This window comes from Mesoplodon bidens, assembly GCF_964165515.1.
Source record: "Mesoplodon bidens genome assembly, chromosome: 14".
Lineage (NCBI taxonomy): Eukaryota > Metazoa > Chordata > Mammalia > Artiodactyla > Ziphiidae > Mesoplodon > Mesoplodon bidens.
The window spans coordinates 66,786,548-66,808,758 of NC_138170.1; the positions used below are offsets into that span (position 1 = coordinate 66,786,548).

General features: G+C 42.6%; 1 protein-coding gene across 1 annotated transcript in view; it reads right to left on the reverse strand.

Moving 5' to 3' along the window:
- Positions 1 to 22,211, reverse strand: part of PLB1 (phospholipase B1) — a 173,436-nt gene that overhangs the window by 142,692 nt on the left and 8,533 nt on the right. The window contains exon 2 of the mRNA XM_081253804.1: positions 4,442 to 4,532. The gene's annotated coding sequence lies outside the window, so the exon portion shown is untranslated. The remainder of the gene's footprint in view (positions 1 to 4,441; positions 4,533 to 22,211) is intronic.

Genomic DNA, 22,211 nt, shown 5'->3' on the forward strand with positions numbered 1-22,211 from the left:
CCAGAGTTATGCGGAAGTCAGATGGCCATTCCAGGTGTGGTGGGATGAGTCTGCCTAGGGAGAGAGGATGGGGGGGGGTGGAAAGAGAAACATCTAATGACTGCATCCTAAGGAATGCTGGTATTTAGTGAGCAGCTAGAGATGGAAAAACCTACAAAGGAGACAAAGAAAAACTGGCCAGAGAAGTAGAAGGTCTATGTCATGGAGAGAAGAGTGTTTCTAACATGGGATGCTGCTGAGAAGACACGGATCTAAGACCTGGGAAATTGGGTTCTAGCAGAGGGGGCTGTTGCTGGTCTTCATGCTGTACTTTGGAGTCTCGGCTCAGCGCTGTGCCCCTGGGGGCACCTATGCCCCACCTGAGACTTTTGTTTACCAGTCAATGGAGGAAGAAGTTTGGATCATCACCAAGGTCCCTTCCAGCTAAGCATCATTCCAGAGAAACATCATGGTGGAGGCATGCTTCAGTTCCTGCCTGGTCCTGCTCCCCACCTGCATCTCACCACATCCTCTGGGTATGTTTTGTGGTCACATTCCTAGAGCCACAGGGCCCATGTGTGGGTGGAAGGGAATTCCCATTCATTTGATATTCTGTGAATGCTGGGCCTTCTATGAGCCAATTTTAGGTATTATGTGGGAGACAGAAAAGATGTAAGATGTAATCCCTACCCTCAAAGATCTCATCATCTCTTTGGGGAGATAAGATGAACATACACAAAAAATGAAGCCTAGAGACTGTATAAGTAAAAGGAAAGAGCATGTAAGGGTACACAGAGACGCCAAGCAGAGAACGAAGGGTGGGACCCTGCGGGAAAGCTACCTAGAGTAGGCAAACCTTGAGCCAGGTCTGGAAGAAGTGATGTGCACTCATCAGAAGAGCTTGGGCAAAGGCATGGAGGTGAGCCATGAGCAGACTGATAATGGGTTGGCCGGCAGGTCTGATGGGATGGGGTGGGGATTCCCAGAGATGGGGAGGCATGGGCATGGCTGCTTGCATCTGGGTCCAGGGCACAGAGCCTGGCCCAGGGCAGAGCCAGCACCACAGGTCCAATATGCCTCATGGGACCTGTGAAAGCAGATATCATCCTGTGGGGACCAGCTCCCCCAAGGGTGACTTCAGCCCTGAGCAAGATACACGGACTTACAGACTCACAGCACGTCACAGCCAGGGCTGGGACTGAGGAGAATATTTGAGAATTGACTGTGCTTCTCACCAGACCCTCTCCCTTCCTCATCCCCCCAACCCAGCTAACAGAGGGTCCTTTCTCACTTTGACCATTCACAAGCCCCCTCCTCCCTCTTCTCATTGGCCTCGCACCCGGCCTCTCGCTCTCCGCCCCAGAGTGGTGGGTACTGCTGGGTTCCTCCCTGGCGTCTGCCTGCTGCACCTTCAGCCCAAGACAGTGCTTCTCTGGGCAGCTCTTCTCCAAGAAACTCCACTGCCCACACGAGGAAGGCGACTCCTCCCCGCTTCCCCTCACCTCCAGCTCACGTGTGCCGCTGCCCTCCTTCCTCCTCGGTCTTGGTTTGCTTCTTCCCTTCTCTTCATCATTGGGCCTCCTCTCTCCATCAGGGATTCCCTCTGGGACACAAGCCCCTGGCCCAGGCCCTCAAGCCTTCCACAATGAACCTAAGCCTTTGCCCAGGCCCTCAAGCCTTCCATAATGAAGCTAAGCCTTGGCCCAGGCCCTCAAGCCTCCCACAATGAACCTAAGCCTTGACCCAGGGCCTCAAGCCTTCCACAATGAACCTAAGCCTTGGCCCAGGCCCTCAAGCCTTCCACAATGAAACTAAACCTTCCCTTCCTCCCTTACCCTGAAAGACTCCCTTTGAGCAAACCACATATTTCTGTCTTCTGAGCCTGTTTCCCAATCTATAAAAGGAAGGGCTGATCCATACTTCAGTGAAGTGAGGAAGAAATGAAGCCGGGAGTATGAGGTGCTCAATGCAGCATGTGGTTCCCGGCAGCGATGCAGGAATGCTTACTATTGGAGCTTGTTTCCAGTCACCTCCTACCAGCTGTGATCTCACCCTGCTTTGAAGCCCTAGAATATTTTGCATCTCTCTTTCAGCATCCAAATTGGCTGTCTATTATAGGTGGCAAACTTCCCTAAGGCAGGAACTGCTTTTGTGTCCCTTTGGGTCCTACACAAAAGGTATTTGTTGAATGGAAATGAGGATGGCCCAGTAATGACCCATCCTGGGAAGGACAAACACTTCCCTGTGGCTGGAGATGCCCCCAAACCAACAAAGGCCAGCAGCTACCTTCTCACCTCAAAACTACCTCACCACCTGTCTCACACCTCATCCCCAGGCACTGGGCTACTTTTGCCACCTCCCAGTTCCTCCTGTCCCTCCAACACAGCAATCTTGGGCAGGAACAGGCCTGGCTGAGCAGAGAAGACCCCTGACAATGGCCAAAGAAGAAGGTGTGCCCCAGTGGTTCCTGCCTTATCAGCTTGGCCACTCCACATGGCCTCAGGTCTTTGCACTGTGCAAATGGAATGCCACACTCGGGGAGTTTCCTTCCCAAGGCCTCTGGTGTCCTCTCCTACCAGGTGACCTCAGATGGAGCCACTCCATCCAGTAGAGATGTTAGCATTGCTGGTCCCCAGTGATCAGGGAGCAGACCCTTGAGGCAGCTCACAACTGCCCACCTCTTCCCAACAACCTTCAAGCTCTGCCTACAGAGGAATATGTGCAGAGGATGGCCCATGCTGTCCTGTCACACCCTTCCTCACCCCAGGAAAATAGGTGTCAACTTACAGCTGTCCATATAACTCAAGGCAAACAGAATCTGTTCAGGGTGGCAAAGCAGAGTCTTTGCCTATTCAATCCCCTTCCTCTGGGATGAGACCAAAATGATAGGATGGACCACGGGTACCATCCACACAAAGAGACGGGGTGAGCTCTTGGTCACAGGGACTGGACCCTACTGAAAAGTTGAGTGGGGGATAGGTTCATCAGCAAGCCAGCAGCCACCCCAGCCTAGCAGATTCCCTAGAAGCCCAAGATAAATTGCCATCTGTGCCCCTGAAAACTGCCTTGCCATTCCCCCTGCTCTCCTTGGTGTCCCTCCTCTGGCCAGGCCTGGTGGCACCTGGTGTCTCTCCCTAGAACAGCACTTATCCCCTGCCTTTGGCTGTCTCAACACAGATACAGAGCTGCTGGAGGGATCTGCCTCTCTATAGCCCCAACTGCCAACCATGCTGGCACATAGTAGCTGCTCAACAAAAATTTATTGACATGAATGAAGCAAAGAATTAGAATGTAGATTAAGACCTAGAATTTAAGCTTCTCCCATTGGTGCAAGGAGGAAGGAAGATGAAGCGTCCTTCTTCTGACATCCCAAACTGAGAACCTCCGGTCTCCCTGTCTTCCAGTTACCAAACCTCCGTATCAGACTCCTTCCTCTTCTTGCCCTTACCACCACGAAGCCTTTCCTGACTCCCCAGTCCCCAGAGACCTTTTCCTTCTCTGAACCCTCAAGCCTTGGTTGCCTCGGCCCTTCACCTGCTATTTGATTTGTACTATCTTGGTTCTTAATAATTTGCAAGCATGATTTCTTTCCCTATCCAGGACTGCAAACTCCAAAAAGGCAGCAAGGCTGTGTTCTGCTTTTTTGCATCCCCCAAAGAAGCAACACAGGGTGTGGCCCAAAGTCAGCATTTTGTAAATTAGTAAAATGACTGAGTGAATTGATGAATGGCTTAATTTCCAAGGGAAGGAGAGTTTCCACATTATCCCACAACTCCATACATACCTATGGGGCACAGGGAAACTCTCGTGTCCTCTCCAGAGCACACATGCACACATGCAGGAATATCCCACACACTCCCCTAAGGGTACACAGGACACTCTGGGTCCCCCGCAACCCCACACCTTCTGAGTGCCCTCTGCTCCCACTCCAAGAACATATGTTTCTTTCACATCTCTAGTGTAGGAGAAATAGCTCAGGGGCTAAGAGAGGCAGCCCAATGTAATCCTGACTTCGTCCTGTCTTGCTGGGAAGTTTGGCCCTATATGCCTCACATTTCTGTGTCTATTCCCTTTTCTTCTTTGTCCCTTTATTGTTACCATAAAACACATGTTTCAGCCTAGCATATAGGTATTGTCTATGATTCTCTTTGCTTTCCCTCGTGGTTACAAAATGGCTGCCACATCTCCAAGCATCCCATGTTTATATAACAATGTCCAAAGGCAGGAAGGACACACGGCTCTTTTGGTGTATGTCTATGTTTTGTCCAGAGAAATCATTCCCAGAGGTCTCTAGCTGACTCTTCCTTGAGTCTCAGCGGGCAGAACTGGGTCAATCACTGGCAAGGGAGATGGGATTACCATGTCTAGCCTAGAGCAAGCATGACTCATCTCTTAGGGCTGGTACCACCTTCCTTGAGCATACTGTTGATCAATATCTAAGCAAAATTGGGATTCTACTCACAAGGTAGAAAGCAGGAATGGCTACTGGGAAGGCAGCCAGCAATGTCTCCCACATCACCAAGAACTCTCAGACCAGAGCAGGTTTCATCCAGCTGGGAAAACAATAAAATGTGTTCAGTGGAGTACCAGGCACTTCATTTCATGTGAAAAATGCATTTTGAAAACCTGCACATTTTAAAGCTCGTGCAAATTAAAACCAATCCTGACAGTGTCTGGTAGTAGTTTCTGTTTACTAGCTAAATTTGTAGCACCATGTGGTAGTACCATAAACAGTTTATAATTCACTTTGGCCTTCCAGGTTTCAAATTATGCAATTTGTGAAGAATTTTTAAAACTTTTGGGGACTTGCGTTGTATCATGTGTTACATATAAATGAAGGCTTCATTAATACTTTTATTAATCTTTTAAAATAAAATCGTATCTTAAAATTTATTAATATTTTATGCAAATTTTCTACTTTGCACAAAATATGATACTATCGCAAAGGTAAGTTGATCAGGCCAGCTGTGGTGTGTGTGAGTGGTAGGATGGGGCGAGGAGCGGCTGGGGTTCATTTTCCCAAAGCACAGGGAGGATGACAGGAAATAAAGGAATTAGTAAACCAGCAGCAAGACTTTAGGCAAATTACTCTCTGCCTCAGTTTACCTCATTTGGCTGGCTCGCTGGTTGAAAGGCCCCTTTTTGCTCTAAAAATCTATGGTTCTGTGGATCCCATAATGAGTGGAAAATTTTAGGATAAGCAACTACGTTTTAACACTGTCTTGCATGCTTTACATTTGAACCACACAAAAGTATTTTTATGTTCACTACTTTGCAAACAGTTAAGCAAATAGTCATTGGGAAGGCCAGATGAGGTCACTCAGGAAGCCAGAGGCCAAGGAAAGCCTGATTCCCTCCCCCACAGAGCAGGTAATGTTGACCAGGTGGTAATGTTCCCACCTCTTGAGGGGGATGGGGTTGGATTCCATTCAAAACTTTCTTCCACCGCATGGCAGCCTCTAAATGCTCTCTCCACCTGCCCAGAAAACACTAGTGTGAGACTCCAGCAAGCTCCCTCTGGCTGCTCAGATAGCAGAGCCCTTTTTCCAAGTTTGGCTCTGGCTGCAGTGTGACTTGAGAACTGTCTGGCGACACTGAAGTAAAAGGAAGTCACCAGGTTCCACCCAGCCCCAGCACCCTCCTCCAAGGCCCCCTGCTCTGCAGGTAGAGAACAGAGGTCCAAAAGGAGAACTGAGGGTCACAGGGCTTTGGTCTAGCCTGGACACTGTTGCCTCATACAATATTTTGAATGAAGACGTTGAACTAGTTGACTTTTTAAAGTGGGATGTTTCTATATTTAAAACTTCATATTTCTGGCTTTTTGGAAAATGTGGATGATCTTGAAACATGAGGGCCCACATTCCTGCGTGGTAATAACCGGCCGGAGCAGGGTAAGTGCATCCTCCCTTAGGGGGAGCGTGTGCCTCCCAAATGCATTACAGTCCCACCACTCGTTCACCTCCCTGAAGCTATTTGGGTCTGAGACTCCCTGGTGCAGCCACAGGATGTTTAGTTCTTCCTGGGTGGGCTCGCCACACTCCTGCAGGCCTCATTCTTTCCAGGAAGCCAGCTGGTGCATTTCCCCCAAGGGACCGTGCTCTGGAGGGAGGGATGCCACCCCTCCCACTCCTCCATTATTTGTGGGTGCAGGCCTCCCTCTGCTCTGATGTGGGCTATTAATAACCCTGGGCAGCATTATTAGCCACCAAGTGCTCAGGTCACAGGAGGTGAGAGTCTCTGTTCTCTGCCCTGGTACCCTACACGAGGAGTCCGGTGGCCAATTGTGAAGGCTGGTGTTTGCAAAGAAGTATCAACGTGTCAGAAACCCGCCCGCATCAGGGGGACAGTAAGCTGGATGCGAAGGGGCAGGAAAGCACAGTACAGCAAGAAGGACTGAAGGAACTGCAGTTGTTTAGCAGAGAAGAGAGAAGACCCAGGCAACGTGATGCCTTCTTCTGAGCACGTGAAGGGCCGTCATGTGAGAAGAGGGTTAGATGAGTTACTGCTGTTAATACACTAATACAACCACTGCTAGTCGCCAGTAACAAATATCTATCTACTGCTTACTGTGTGCCAGGCACTGTTCCAAGAAGACACATTGACTAATTTTGACACAAAAAGTAATAAATGGAAGCATAGGGGCTTCCCTGGTGGCGCAGTGGTTGAGAGTCCGCCTGCCGATGTAGGGGACACGGGTTCATGCCCCGGTCCAGGAAGATCCCACATGCTGTGGAGCGGCTGGGCCTGTGAGCCATGGCTGCTGAGCCTGTGCGTCCGGAGCCTGTGCTCCACAACGGGAGAGGTCACAACAGTGAGAGGCCTGCGTACCACAAAACAAACAAACAAAAAACAAATAAATGGAAGCATAAGAAGATAGATTTTGGTTTAGCCGATACTGTCCAAAGATGGAAGGGGCTGCCCCAGTCAGTAGTGAGCTCACTGTCTCTGGAGGAATGCAAGTAGATACTGGAGACTACTGAGGTGCATCAAAAGTGGGGTTGTATTAAATGATTCTTAAGGTCTCTTTCATCCTCAACATTCTGTAATTCAGATATTTTAACCTCAGGGACCTCCCATGGGGACTGAGTGGGAAAGATGCAGTGCTGGGTTCAAGTATCAGAGAAGCAAGGAATGAAGAGGTGCACTCAGCACTGTGGCTCTAATGTCAGGAAAGTGAGTCTGTCTGAGGTCAGGTCAAGGAGGACAGTGTGCATTCACACAAGTGCGCTCTGAAGTTCATATATGCAAATCTCTGGGAATGGATAGATATGCCAAGATAATCAGTTGTGCAAGAGACTTCCTGGGATCTTTGTGTGGCTCACCACCCCTGAGAATCAGACAGACCAGAGCTGATTAGCTTATGTGGTTAGGGTAGTGTTTTCCAAACTACTGGTTCGAACCCATTGGTGGGTTATGACATCAATTTGGTGGGTTGTAACTAGCACTAAAAGAAAAACTCAGAGTGCATCACAACTAATTGGTACACACTGTTTCTTTAAAGTGTAGATTCAATAATGCATGAGTGTATGTACCATATGTGTGCACTGAATTATGATGTGAAATTGGTGAATAAAAGCCAACCTCCTAGACCACCCTCTGATGGACTCTGTTCCCAGTTGTTCAAGGACAGACGGAACAAAAGTGCCCACAAAACTGAGAAGGCATCTTGAGACTGAAAATTGAGGCCGGCAGCTCCATACAATCCAGGGGTCAGTTTATTGCAGGGTGACTTACTCACAGCAGGTATCTGGACCAGGCAGACAACAATCCAGCTGCACCTGCAGCTACACTCTGTGCCGCCAAGGGGCCATTGGGACAATTTTATAGTTAACCCGGGGTAGGTGGGTAGGTGCTTGGAAACAGGACACGCATTCCTAAGATTTATGATGGGTAACTAGTCTCGTGGGTGCCAGGAATATGTCAGCAAAGGTCTTCATCATTGTTTGGGGGCTAACAGAGCATAGGGGTTACCAGGTCCAAATGATTATTAAGCAATATCTATTAACTACAAGGCTCTTGATGACAGAGAAGTGATTCACTGCATAGTACTTTTCCTGAGTAGTGTCACCAAAAGGACAGGAGAAATTGTATAAGGCCCAAGATGGCATCAGTTATGCTAACAGCCATACACCGGTCAAGGAGCCAGTGGCAGAATGCCCAGGCTGATCTCAGACTTTCATCAGGAAGATGCTGTCAATCTTCTCTTATGAGATTGGTCCCCTGAGTGTCCTGCCACTTGTAGACATACCTCTTCATAATGACAGCCACCGTTTCAGTGCTTTCATTGATCACACTCCTTACCTCACCTCAGGATTAAGCCGGAGCTTCTGACCCACTGAGCCTCTAGAGTCTGCCCAATAATCAGGTCTGTTCCCTTGACCCTTCCATCTCAGCACTTTGATGCCTCTCACCCAGGATTGCCTAAGTGCCTGAATTATGGCAAGGAATTAGCTGCATAATCCGTATCCCCCCTTCCCAGTTTCCTGAGTTACTTAACCTGCTGAATAGATTTATTTACTATTATCTGCAGACTGAAGGAACTGACCAAAGGTGGGGTGGGGGGAAAGAACAGTGGTGTGATCTATGGCAAAGCTGTGCTGAGCTGTTCTCCTCACAGTAGCTGCCTACCAGGAACAGCTGTTCCTCAAGGACCCTTCTGGAAGACAACTGGCCATCAGTATTTGTGGAGCAGAAGTACCCTGTTGGCGCTCACCTAAGGCCTGGAGCAGATTGTTTAGACACCATTTCACAAGAACTGGAGTTGGGGCAGAGTTATACAACGCCTTTTGCCTTACATTGGAACTTCTTCTGTCAACAACCCATTTCGACCCACTCTGATTTGTGATGAGTGCCCTGAATGGGCATTAAAAACCAGGATGCTATGACTCATGTAGCTTGAAACTAGGATGGGTTTGTTTTAAAGTTGAATGCCAATAATAAATCAGTGTATGCTTCAAAGACTTAAATTTTCTACAATTTTTGGAACAGGTAATATATGGACATATTACAAAATTCCAAGGAATGACAGAAGGTAGACCCTTCTCACTACAAGTGAAATGCAAGTCTCCCTCCCTCCTCTTCCCCACTCAACCAATTCCCACCCCCACCCCCAGCCCTACGCACACCATTGAAACCACTGTCATCAGTTTCTTAAGTATTCCTCCAGAGATAGAACATTCTACATATATTATCTCAAATCGCTTAGTAGTTTTCTCAAAGAAGGGTAGCAATGGTCCACAGTAGACCAGACACCTGTGTCTAAAGCCTGAATGACATTGATTGAAATAGGGAGACTCAGACCTTCAGTCTGCTGTGGGAAAACCTGGGTCCATAATACATGCTATTTGTATAAACAGAGTAGATTATATTCTGGTCCATTATGAATGAATAAACAAATATATTTCAAGCATTAGCTATGTGCTGAAAGTAACAATGGCTGATGTCTGTTGAGCACTTACTAAGCCCTCATATACATCATTTCACTTCATCCTGGTGATAACTTGGGAGGTGTGTGTGGATTGGCTTCCTCAGCCCCTGTAGCATCCTCCTGTGTACCTTCCTACTGCAGGAGCTAGAAAGCAGCCTGCAGCTGATGCTCTGGTTCCACCAATTAAAAGGACTTGCTTGAATTTTGGAACATGGGAGGAAAGCAGACACTGTTTCTCTGCTGTTTTCTGCACTAAACTCTGATTGATATAAACATCTATGAGGTGGATACTATTATTATGTCTGTTTAACATAGAAATTGAGGCACAGTGTAGCTAAGTAACTTGCCTGGAGCCAGGATTTGAACCTGAGCAAGATGACTCCTTTATTACACATTGCTAGGTGCTTTCACAAACCTTTCCCCTTTTAATCTTGTTGGGTCAAATATGAATCACTGCTATTTACAGATAGAGAAATTGGGGCTCAAGTGAGTTTCTCATCCAAGGTTGCATGGCTAATAAATGAAAGAGCCAAAAAGCCAGTAGTTTCTGACCCCTATTCTAGTTCTTATTCCACACTTCCAAATACTGCCTGAGTAGTTTCTTTAGGAGAATTCAAAGTTTTCAGGAAAATTGGCAGTCCAAATGTCTGCTAGTGACTTTATCTTAGCTAAAGATGCAGACTTGAGGGTGTGGCCAAGATGGCAGAATAGGAAGACCCTGAGCTCACCTTCTCCCACTGGCACACCAAAATTACAACTATGTACAGAGAAACAGTCGATGAGAATGAACTGAAGACCAGCAGAAAAGATTTTTCACAACTAAAGGTATAATGAAGGAACCACAACAAGACAGGTAGGAAGGGTGAGATGTGGTATAGTCAAGACCCATACACATGGGTAGGTGACCCACAAATGAAAGATAATCACAGTTGCAGAGGTTCTCCCCAAAGAGTGAGGGGTCTGAGCCACACATTGGGCTCCCCAGCCCTAGGGGTCCTGCACTTGGGAGATGCACCCCCAGAACATCTGGCTTTGAAGGCTGGGGGCTTGCATACAGGAGAGCCAGCCGTAGGAAACAGAGACTCTGCTGTTAAAGGGTACACAAAATCTCACCTGCTCTGAGACCCAGCACAGAGGCAGTAATTTGAAAGGAGCCTGGGTCAAACCCACTTGCTGATCTTAGAGGTCCTCCCAGAGAGGCAGGAGGCAAATGGGACTCCCCCTGAAGACAAAGATGCTGGTGGCACCATTGTGGGGAACTCATTCTACCACAAACACACCAGTGCTGGCAAATGCCATTCTGGAGTCTTCTCTCTAGCCTATTAGCACCAGGGGATTACCACCCACCAGCCAGTCAGTACCAGTCCTGAGACCGCCCCCCCTCCGGCCACAGGCAGAGCAGCCAGGTTAGTGGTGACCTGGATCCACCCACCAGTGGACCAGCCCCAGCCCCAGGATCTCCTCGGCCCCACAGCCAGCTGTACTAAGATCTGGCCCTACCCACCAGCAAGCAGGCAGCCTCTGCACAAAGTAGGGCCTGGCAGCCAACAGAGCTGGTGGTGAGCCCCATCTACCAGTGTGCCCATGGTAGTCCACCTGCCACAACAGGAGGACACATGCAGCCCATATATGGGGCATCCCTAGAGCATATAGCTCTGGTGACCAAAGGGAAGTAAGTGTGCTGTTGTGTCCCATAGGATGTCTCCTACATAAGGCCACTTCTCCAAGACTGTGAAATGTAACCAACCTACCTAATACATAGAAATAAAAACAGAGAATTAGGCAACATGAGGTAACAGAGGAATATCTGCAAAATGAAGGAACAAGATAAAACCCCAGAAGAAGAACTAAGCTAAGTGGAGATAAGTAATCTACCTGATAAACATTCAAGGTAAGTATCATAAAGATGTTCAATGAACTTGGGAGAAGAATGGATGAACACAGTGGGAAGTTTAACAAAGAGTTAGAAAATATAAAGAAGAAACAAACAGAACTAAAGAATACAATAACTGAAATAAAAACACACTAGAAGGAATTGACAGATTAGATGATACACAGGAACAGACCAGCAAACTGGAAGACAGAGTAGTGGAACTCACCCAAGCTCATCAGGAAAAAAAAAAGAATTTTAAAAAATGAAGGTAGTTTAAGAGACATCTGGGACAACATCAAGCATACTAACATTTGCACTGTAGGGGTCCCAGAAGAAGAAGAGAGAGAGGAAGGGGCAGAGACTATATTTGAAGAGATAATAGCTACAAACTTTCCTAATCTGGGGAAAGAAACATACATCCAGGTCCAGGAAGCACAGAGTCCCAAACAAGATCAACCCAAAGAGATTGAAACCAAGATACATTTGTAATTAAAATGACAAAAATTAAAGATAAAGAGAGAATCTTAAAAGTAGCAAGGGAAAAGCAACTAGTTACATACAAGGGAACTCCCACAAGACTACCAGCTGACTTTTTAGCAGAAGCTTTGCAGGCTAGAAGGAAGTGGCATGATATATTTAAAGTGATGAAAAGAAAAAAATCATATGACCAAGAATATTCTACCAGGCAAGGCTATCATTCAGATTTGAAGGAGAGATAAATAGTTTTATAAACAAGCAAAAGCTAAAATTGTTCAGCAGCACTAAACCAGCTTTACAAGAATTATTAAAGGAACTTCTCTAAGCAGGAAAGAAAAGACCACAACTAGAAATATGAAAATAAAGAAAGGAAAACATATCACTGGTAAAGGTAAATATACAGTAAAAGTAGTAGATCAACCACTTATACAGCTGGTAGGAAGGTTAAAAGACAGAAGTAGTAAAATCATCTGTATCTACAATAAGTAGTTAAGGGATACACAAAACAGAAAGATGTAAAATATGACGTCAGAAACATTAAATGTGGCAGGGGGAATAAAAATGCAGGGTTTGTTAGAATGTGTACAAATTTAAGAGATCAACTTAATCATATATGTTATATATTTTATACATTTATATAGTTATAGTTATTATAAACTGCATGGTAACCACAAACCAAAAATCTATAATAGATATACTCACAAAAAAGAGAAAGAAATTTAAAAAATAACACTAAAGATAGTCATCAAGTCACAAGGGAAGAGAGCAAAAGAAGAAAGAAAAAAAAGAACTATAAAAACAACCAGAAAACAATTAACAAAATGGCAATAAGTACATAACTATCAATAATTATTTTAAATGTAAATGGACTAAATGTTCCAATCAAAACACATAGAGTGGCTGATTGGATTAAAAAAAAACAACAAGACCCATATATATATGCTGCCTCTAAGAGACTCACTTCAGATCTAAAGGTACACACAGAATGAAAGTAAGAGTATGGAAAAAGGTATTCCATGCAAATGGAAACAGAGAGCTGGGGTAGCAATACAATCAGACAAGATGGAACTTAAAACAAGAGACAAAGAAGGACATTACATAATGATCAAGTGATCAATCCAACAAAAAGATATAACAATTGTAAATATATATGCACCGAATATAGGAGCACCTAAATACATAAAGCAAATATTAACAAACATAAAGGTAGATACCAACAGTAAGACAATAATACTAGGGGACTTTAACACCCCACTGACATCGATAGACAAATCATTCAGGCAGAAAATCAGTAAGGAAACACTGACCTTAAATGACACAGATCAGACAGACTCCATATATATATATAAACATTCCATCCAAAAGCAGCAGAATACGTATTATTTTCAAGCGCACACTGAATATTCTCCAGGATAGATCACATGGTAGGCCACAAAACAAGTCTCAATAAATTAAAAAAAATTTTTTTAAATAAATCTATTTATTTATTTATTTTTGGCTGCATTGGATCTTTGTTACTGCACACAGGCTTTCTCTAGTTGTGGTGAGGGGGGACTACTCTTTGTTGCAGTGCACGGGTTTCTCCTTGCAGTGGCTTCTCTTGTTATGGAGCATGGGCTCCAGGCACACAGGCTTCAGTAGTTGTGGCACTCGGGCTCAGTCGTTGTGGCTCACAGGCTCTAGAGCACAGGCTCAGTAGTTGTGGCACATGGGCTTAGTTGCTCCACGGTATGTGAGATCTTCCCGGACCAGGGCTCAAACCCATGTCCCCTGCATTGGCAGGATGATTCTTAACCACTGCACCACCAGGGAAGTCACAAGCCTCAATAAATTTAAGAAGACTGAAATAGTATCAAGCATCTTTTCTGACCACAATGATATGAGACTAGAAATCAACTACAAGAATAAAACTGCAAAAACACAAACACATGTAGGTCAAACAACATGCTACTAAACAACCAATGCATCACTGAAAATATCAAAAAGAAAATTAAAAAAAAATACCTGGAGACAAGTGAAAATGGAAGCACAATGATCCAAAATCTATGGAAAGCAGGAAAAACAATTCTAAGACAGAAGTTTATAGTGATACAGGCCTACCTCAGGAAACGAGAAAAATCTCAAATAAACCATCTCACCTTACACCTAAAGGTACTAGAAAAAGAAGAACAAACAAGCCAAAAGTTACTAGAAGGGAAAAAAGCAGAAAGTTTAGAGCAGAAATAAATGAAATAGATACTAAAAAACAATTTAAAAAATCAATGAAACTAAGAGCTGGTTCTTGGAAAAGATTTTTAAAAATTGCTAAAGCTTTTGCCAACCTCATCAAGAAAAAGAGAGAGGGTCCAAATAAATAAAATCAGAAATGAAAGAGAAGTTACAACTGATATCACAGAAATACAAAGGATCATAAGAGATTACTACAAACAATTATACACCAGTAAAATGGACAATCTAGATGAAATGGATAATTTCCTAGAAATGTACAATGTCCCAAGACTGAATATAGAAAAAATAGAAACTGTGAACAGATCAATTACCAGTAATGAAGTTGAATCAGTAATAAAATTTTTTTAAAAGCCAACAAACAAAAATCCAGGACAAGATGGCTTCACAGGTGAATTCTACCAAACATTTAAAGAAGAGCTAACACCTATCCTTCTGAAATTCCTTCCAAAAATTGCAGAGGAGGGAATGCTTCCAAACTCATTCCACTAGGCCAGCATCACCCTGACACCAAAACTGGACAAAGACACTATAAAAAAAAAAAAGAGAGAGAGAAAAGTACAGGCCAAATCACTGATGAACATAGATATAAAAATCCTCAATAAAATATTAACAAACTGATTCAACAATACACTAAAAGGCTCATATACCATGATTAAGTGGGATTTATCTCTGGGATGCAAGGATGTTTCAATATCCACAAATCAATCAACGTGACACATCATATTAACAAATTGAAGAATAAAAACCATATGATCATCTTAGTAGACGCAGAAAAAGCTTTTGACAAAATTCAACATCCATCTATGATTAAAAAAAAAAACTCTCCAAAAGTGCGCATAAAGGGAACATACCTCAACATAATAAAGGCCATATATGAGAAACCCACAGCTAACATTATACTCAATGGTGAAAAGCTGAAACAATTTCCTCTAAGATCAAGAACAAAACAAGTATGCCAACTCTCACTACTTTTATTCAGCATAGTATTGGTAGTCCAAGCCATAGTCCAGCCACATCAGACAAGAAAAAGATATAAAAAGAATCAAAATTGGAAAGGAAGAAGTAAAACTGTCACTGTTTGCAAATGATGTGATACTATATATAGAAAATCCTAAAGACACCACCAAAAACTATTAGAATAAATGAATTCAGTAAAGTTGCAGGATACAAAATTAATATACATAAATCTGTTGTGTTTCTATACACTAACAATGAACTATCAAAAAGAGAAATTAAGAAAACAATTCCATTTTACAATTCCATCAAAAAGAATAAAACACCTAGGAATAAATCTAACCAAGGAGGTAAAAGACCTGTACTCAAAAAAGGCTCTAAGACATTGATGAAAGAAATTGAAGATGATGGAAACAAATGAAAAGATGTACCATGCTCACAGATTGGAAGAATTAATATTGTTAAAATGGCCATACTATCCAAGGTAATATACACATTCAATACAATCCCTATCAAAAATCTAATGGCATTTTTCACAGAACTAGAACAAATAGTTCTAAAATTTGTATGGAAACACAAAAGACCTTAAATAGCCATAACAGTCTTGAGAAAGAAGAACAAAGTTGGAGGTATCATGCTCTCTGATTTCAAACTATACTGTGAAGCTACTGTAATCAAAACAGTATGGTACTGGCACAAAAATAGACACATAGATCAATGGAACAGAATAGAGAGCCCAGAAATAAACCCACACTTATATAGCCAATTAATCTAAGACAGAGGAGACAAGAGTATACAATGGAAAAAAGCTAGGGACTTCCCTCGTGGTCCAGTGGTTAAGAATCCACCTTCCAATGCAGGGGATGCATGTTTGATCCCTGGTCAGGGAATTAAGATCCCACATGCTGGGCTTCCCTGGTGGCGCAGTGGTTGAGAGTCCGCCTGCCGATGCAGGGGACACGGGTTCGTGCCCCGGTCCGGGAAGATCCCACATGCCGCGGACCGGCTGGGCCCGTGAGCCATGGCCGCTGAGCCTGCGCGTCCGGAGCCTGTGCTCCACAAGGGGAGAGGCCACAACAGTGAGAGGCCTGCGTACCGCAAAAAAAAAAAAAAAAAAAAAAAAGATCCCACATGCTGTGGGGCAACTAAGCCCATGTGCCACAACCACTGAGTCCGCGTGCTCTGGAGTCCACGCACCACAACTAGAGCCTGCGCACTGCAACTACTGAGCCCGCACGCCAAAACTAGAGAGAAGCCCACGCACCACAACTACAGAAGATCCCGCATGTTGCAACTAGGACCTGACACAGCCAAATAAATAAATAAATTTTTAGAAAAGAGAGAAAAGATAGCCTCCTTAATAAATGATGCTGGGAAAACTGGATAGCTACATGCAAAAGAATCATACTGGACTACTTTCTCACACCATATACAAAAATAAATTCAAAATGGATTAAAGACTTAAATATACGACCTGAAACTATACAACTCCTAGAAGAAAACACAGGGAGTACACTCTTTGACATCAGTCACAGCAATATTTTTTTGGACCTGTCTCCTCAGGCAAGGCAAACAAAAGCAAAAATAAACAAATGGGACCACATCAAACTAAAAGCTTTTGTACAGCAAAGGAAATTATCAACAAAACAAAAAGGCAATCTACTGAGTGGGAGAAGATATTTGCAAATGATATATCTGATAAGGGGTTAATATCCAAAATATACAAAGAACTCATATAACTCAAAAAAATCCAAACAACCAGATTAAAAAATGGGCAGAGAACCTGAATATTTAGACATTTCTTCAAAGAAATACAGATGGCCAACAGACACATAAAAAGATGCGCAACATCACTAATCACCAGGGAAATGCAAGTCAAAACCACAATATCACCTCACATCTGTCAGAATGGCTATCATCAAAAACAAAAATAATAAGTGTTGGCAAAGATGTGGAGAGAAAGGAACACTTGTGCACTGTTGGTGGGAATGTAAATTGGTACAGCCACTACGGAAAACTGTATGGAGGTTCCTCAAAAAATTAAAAATAAAACTACCATAGGATCCAGCAATTCCACTTCTAGGTATTTTTCCAAAGAAAACACAGACCCTAATTTGAAAAGATATGTGCACCCTAATGTTCATAGCAACATTATTTACAATAGCCAAGATATGGAAGCAAACTAAGTGTCAATTGATAGATGAATGGATGTATATATATGTATATATGTGGTGTATATATATACAATGGAATACTACTCAGCCATAAAAAATAAAATTTTGCTATTTGTGACACCATGGATGGACCTGGAGTCAAATAAATCAGACATAGAAAGATACACACTGTATGAGTTCACTTATATGTAGAATCTAATAACCAAAACAAATGAATAAACAAAACAGACTCATAGATACAGAAAACAAACAGAGGGTTGACAGAGCAGGGGGGAAAGGGTGGATAGGTGAAATAGGTGAGGGTGATTAGAAGGTACAAACTCCCAGTTATAAAATAAATGAGTCATATGGATGCAATGAACAGCTCAGGGAATATAGCCAACAATATTGTAATATCTTTGTATGGTGACAAGTGGTAACTGGACTTATTGTGGTGATTATTTTGTAATGTATAGAAATAACAAATCACTATTTTGTGCACCTGGAACTAACATAGTGTTGTAGGCCAATTAGAGTTCAATAAAGAAGGGGAGAAGGGGCAGTGAGCATGAGAAAGGGGGTGAGGGAGAGAGGGAGAAAGAGAAAAAGAAAAAAAGATACAGACTCACTGTGAAAGGTAAGTGAGAAGAGGAGACCCTCCCGTAGCTCTCTTGCCTCACACACATCTGAGGATTATCCTGTCTCAAAGGAGAAAATTTAACTTCCTGCACATCAGAAATGAAGTTCACATTGGCTATTTTCCTTGACATCAGCATATGGTGTCTGTTGAAAATATTCCACAAGGTTGAATGGTCAGGCTAACCAAGAGGGATCCAAAAGATGACTTGTTACTCCAAAAGAACAAACTCTGGACAGAGACTCTTTTCTTTCCCATACTAAGGCTCCAGGTTGCACTGGACTTTCTGCGGAACAGGTTTTGGTCTAAAAAGGTATTTGCCAGGGATTTCCTTGGCAGTCCAATGGTTAAGACTCTGCACTCCCAATGCAGGGGATGCGGGTTCGATCCCTGGTCAGGGAACTAAGATCCTGCCTGTCAGGCAGTGTGGCCAAAAAAATAAAATAAAATAAAATAAAAGATATTTGCCAGACTCAACTCCAACTAGCTTATGTATATTTCCAACACCTAATCCACCAACAAAAGACCATGATTTGTCATCTTTGAGGGTATTCAAAACATGTAACACAGATTTTTAAAGTAATTCAAAACAGAATAGAGTCAAAAGATATTTTAAGGTGTGACAATATTCTTTGGAATTGGCTCCCAGAAGTAAGTGAAAGAATGGCAAATACCCATTTGGACTCAGAACTTCTGGTCTATTATATGAAAGTTCATTAGTTTGTAGTCATTTCTTATAAATAATAATGTTCTGGTCTATGAAAATTCATTTTTGAAAGATTCATAACAACCATATTGATCATTTAGGATGATTTTGGTCCTAAGCAACACAAAATCCAACACAAACTGGTTTAAGAAATAAAGGGGATTTCTTTGTGGCCCGCTGCCTCTTTTGACTTCCCCCTATTCTGGGTCCTCTCATAATAGTCTTTCCCACCCCCATCACATCCAATACCCAACAGCTTCTCTTCTTGCCTCCAGTTGCTATGAATGAGCTGCTCATGACTTTATCTAAGACCATCTCTCCACATGTGCACAGGATCCTGTCCCCTCTCTCTCAACACACCAATGATCCCCTCTCAATTACTTCCTACTTTAGCAAACCAACATGGTATAATTTTTCCTGATGTCAAAAATCAAAACAAAACTTCTTGACTTCATAACCCCCTCCAGCTTCAATCACATTTTTCTTCCTTCTTTGATGGTAAAAAGTCCCTGATAGATTTCTCCATTCTCCTGGACTTCAATTCCTCACTTCATTTCAGTGAGTTCTGATTCCACTAGTTGAACAACACAGTTATTCTTAGGTTTACCAATGACTTTCTTGTTGCTAAATCCAGCAGTCAGTTTTTCATCTTCATGGTAATCTACCAGCAGCATTTGATACAGTTGACTACCCTGCCTTTTTTGGAAATCCTTTCTTTTCTTGGATTTCAGGATAACCCTTTCTTGGTTCTTCTCTTCCTTTGTTGTCCACTCTTTCCTGATCTGCTTTGCTAATTTCTTCCTCATCATGCTGATCTTTAAACCCTGGAGTACACCTGGGTTTGGTTCTGGGCCTGTTCCTCTTCTACAGGTATATTCACATCTTGGTTGATTTTACCCACACCCATAACTTCATACACCATCTATATCCTTTCAAATGTTGAATGATTTCTCTCCAGAACTCTAGGTGCATATCTAACTGGCTAGTGAACATTTCCACTTGCATATCTAATGGACATCTGCAACTTAATGTGTCCAAACCAAAACTACTGACAGTTCTGTTTCCAGGATAGCTCAGTAAGCTCCTATGAGACAGACTCCTGTAGATAATAACTATGAACTCTTAAAAACTACCAGTTACCTGAAGGCCCTGGAGAGTGAACAGAAGCAAGCAGTTTCTGGAGAGGAATCAACACTTGGAAAAAGCAAATGCACAGGGTGTGTTTCCTGTTTTGTTTTTGTTTTGCCTGAAGCAGGCTACAGTAGAGTCACAAGGGGCAGATAAAATGATAGAAAACCTGCAGTCCTTCTGCCTGAAGAATCAAAGGAGAGAGTTTAAGGCAGCCACAGCCTTTAGAACGTGAGGGGAGGAATCCAGGAAAAGAGAGACCCAGAGAAGAAGAACCACACATTTTATATATAAACTCTGTCCAGTTCTCTGGCCAATTCCTGAAATGTAGTACATGAGGCAGGCTTAAGAGGCCCAGACAAGAATAAAAGAACTTAACTGAGTTTTGAACTGTGGCCCAAGAGACAGTTTATAGTTTGATACAATCAAGTTGACTGCCTGCTAAAGCAAACAAACAGTCCAGCATTTTTGGGGAGTTGTAGAACAGAATCCAGAGTCTGCACAAATTAATCACAATGTCCAGCATATCCCAAAATTTCTCAACACATGAAACAAGTGGAAAATGTGACCTATACTCAAAAGACAATCAACAGAAACTGAGATGACCCAGATGTTAGAATTAGCAGATCATAATTTTAAAGTAAGCTGTTATAACTATGCTTCATGAGGTAAGCCGTCATATGTTTGTAAACAATGAAAAGATAGAAAACAGCAGAGAAATAAACTCTATTTTAAAAAAACTAAATGGAAATTCTAGAACTGAAAAAGATAATATTTGAAATAAAAAATTTACTGACTAGGCTTAACAACAAAATGGGGATAACAGGGGAAAGAGTCAATGACCTTGATACTAGACCAGTAGAAAGCAACCAATCTGAAGAACAAAGAGGAAAAAAGATTGGAAAAAAAAATGAACAGAGCCTCAGAGGCTTAAGAAACACTATCAAAATGTTTAACATATGTAACTGGAATCCCAGAAGGAAAGGGGAGAGACTACTGGACAGAAAAAAAAATAAGAAATAGCCCAAATTTCCCCCAAATTTGGTGAAAAATATACATTTACAGATTCAAGAAGCCCAGTATACCCCAAGCAAGATAAATACAAAGAAAACTTCCTCAAGGCATGCTGTAGTTAAACTGCTAAAAACCAAAGATGAAGAGAAAATTTTGAAAGTAGCCAGAGAAAAAGGATACATTACATATAGGGGGAAAAAACCCAACTCAAATGACCCTGACTTCTCACCAGAAATAATGGAGGCCAATATCCAGTAAGGGGTTAACATCCAAAATGTACACAAAATTTGTATAGATGCCAAGGGGGGTGGGGGCATGGGATGAATTGGGTGATTGGGATTGACATATATACACTATTATGTATAAAATAGATAACTAATGAGAACCTACTCTATAGCACAGGGAACTCTACTCAGTGCTCTGTGGTGACCTGAATGGGAAGGAAATCCAAAAAAGGGGGATATATGTATATGTATAGCTGATTCACTTTGCTATACAGCAGAAATTAACACAACATTGTAATGCAACTATACTCCAATAAAAATATATATACACAAAATTTTATACAACTCAATAGCAAAAAAACATATAACCCAATTTAAAATGAGCAAATGACCTGAATAGGCATGTTTCCAAAGAAGGTATACAGATGGTCAACAGGTACACGAAAAGGTGCTCAACACCACTAATCATCAGGGAAATTATCAAAAAAAAAAAAAAAAGAGAGAGAGAGAGAGAAAAATGTCAATGAGGATGTGGAGAAAAGGGAACCCTGTGCACTGCTGGTGGGAATGTAAAGTGGTACAGTTGCTACAGTATGGAGGTTCCTCAAGAAATTAAAAATAGAACTACCATATGATCCAGCAATCCCACTTCTGGATATATATCCAAAGGAAATGAAACCATTATCTCAAAGAAATATCTGTACCCCCATGTTCATTGCAGCATTATTTACAATAGCCAAGGTATAGCAACAACCTAAATGTCTGTCAAAAGATGAATGGATAAAGGAAGTGTGGTATATGTGTACAATAGTAAATTGCTCAGCCTTAAAAAAGAAGGAAATCCTGTCATTTGCAACAAAAGTGAAATAAGTCAGACAGAGAATGACAAATACTTGATGGTATCACTTATATGTGGAGTCTTAAAGAAAGGCGGGGTGGGGGAGGGAATCAAAATCATAGAAACAGAGAGCAGAAGAGTGGGCTATAGGTCAGAGAAATAGGCAGAGGTTGGTAAAAGGGTACAAACTTTCAGGTATAAGATAAAGTCTGAGGATCTAATGTGTAACATGGTGACTAAAGTTGATAACACTGTATTGTATAATTGGAATTTTCTAAAAGGAAAATTTAAATGTTCTCACCCCACCCCCAGAAAAGGTAAATATGGGAGGTGATGGATGTACTAATCAACTTAGATGGGGGCAATCCTTTCACCATGGATCCTACATCAAATCATTATGTTGTGTACTTTAGATATCTTACAGTTTTATCAGTTATACCTTAATAAAGCTGAAAAAAAGGTGGGGGGCCCGGGGAGAAAAGAAACAATGAAGAAACCAGTGGACCTACATCTCTAAAGTACTGAAAGTAAAAACTTTCAACCCAGAATTCTGCACTCGGCAAAACTATTCT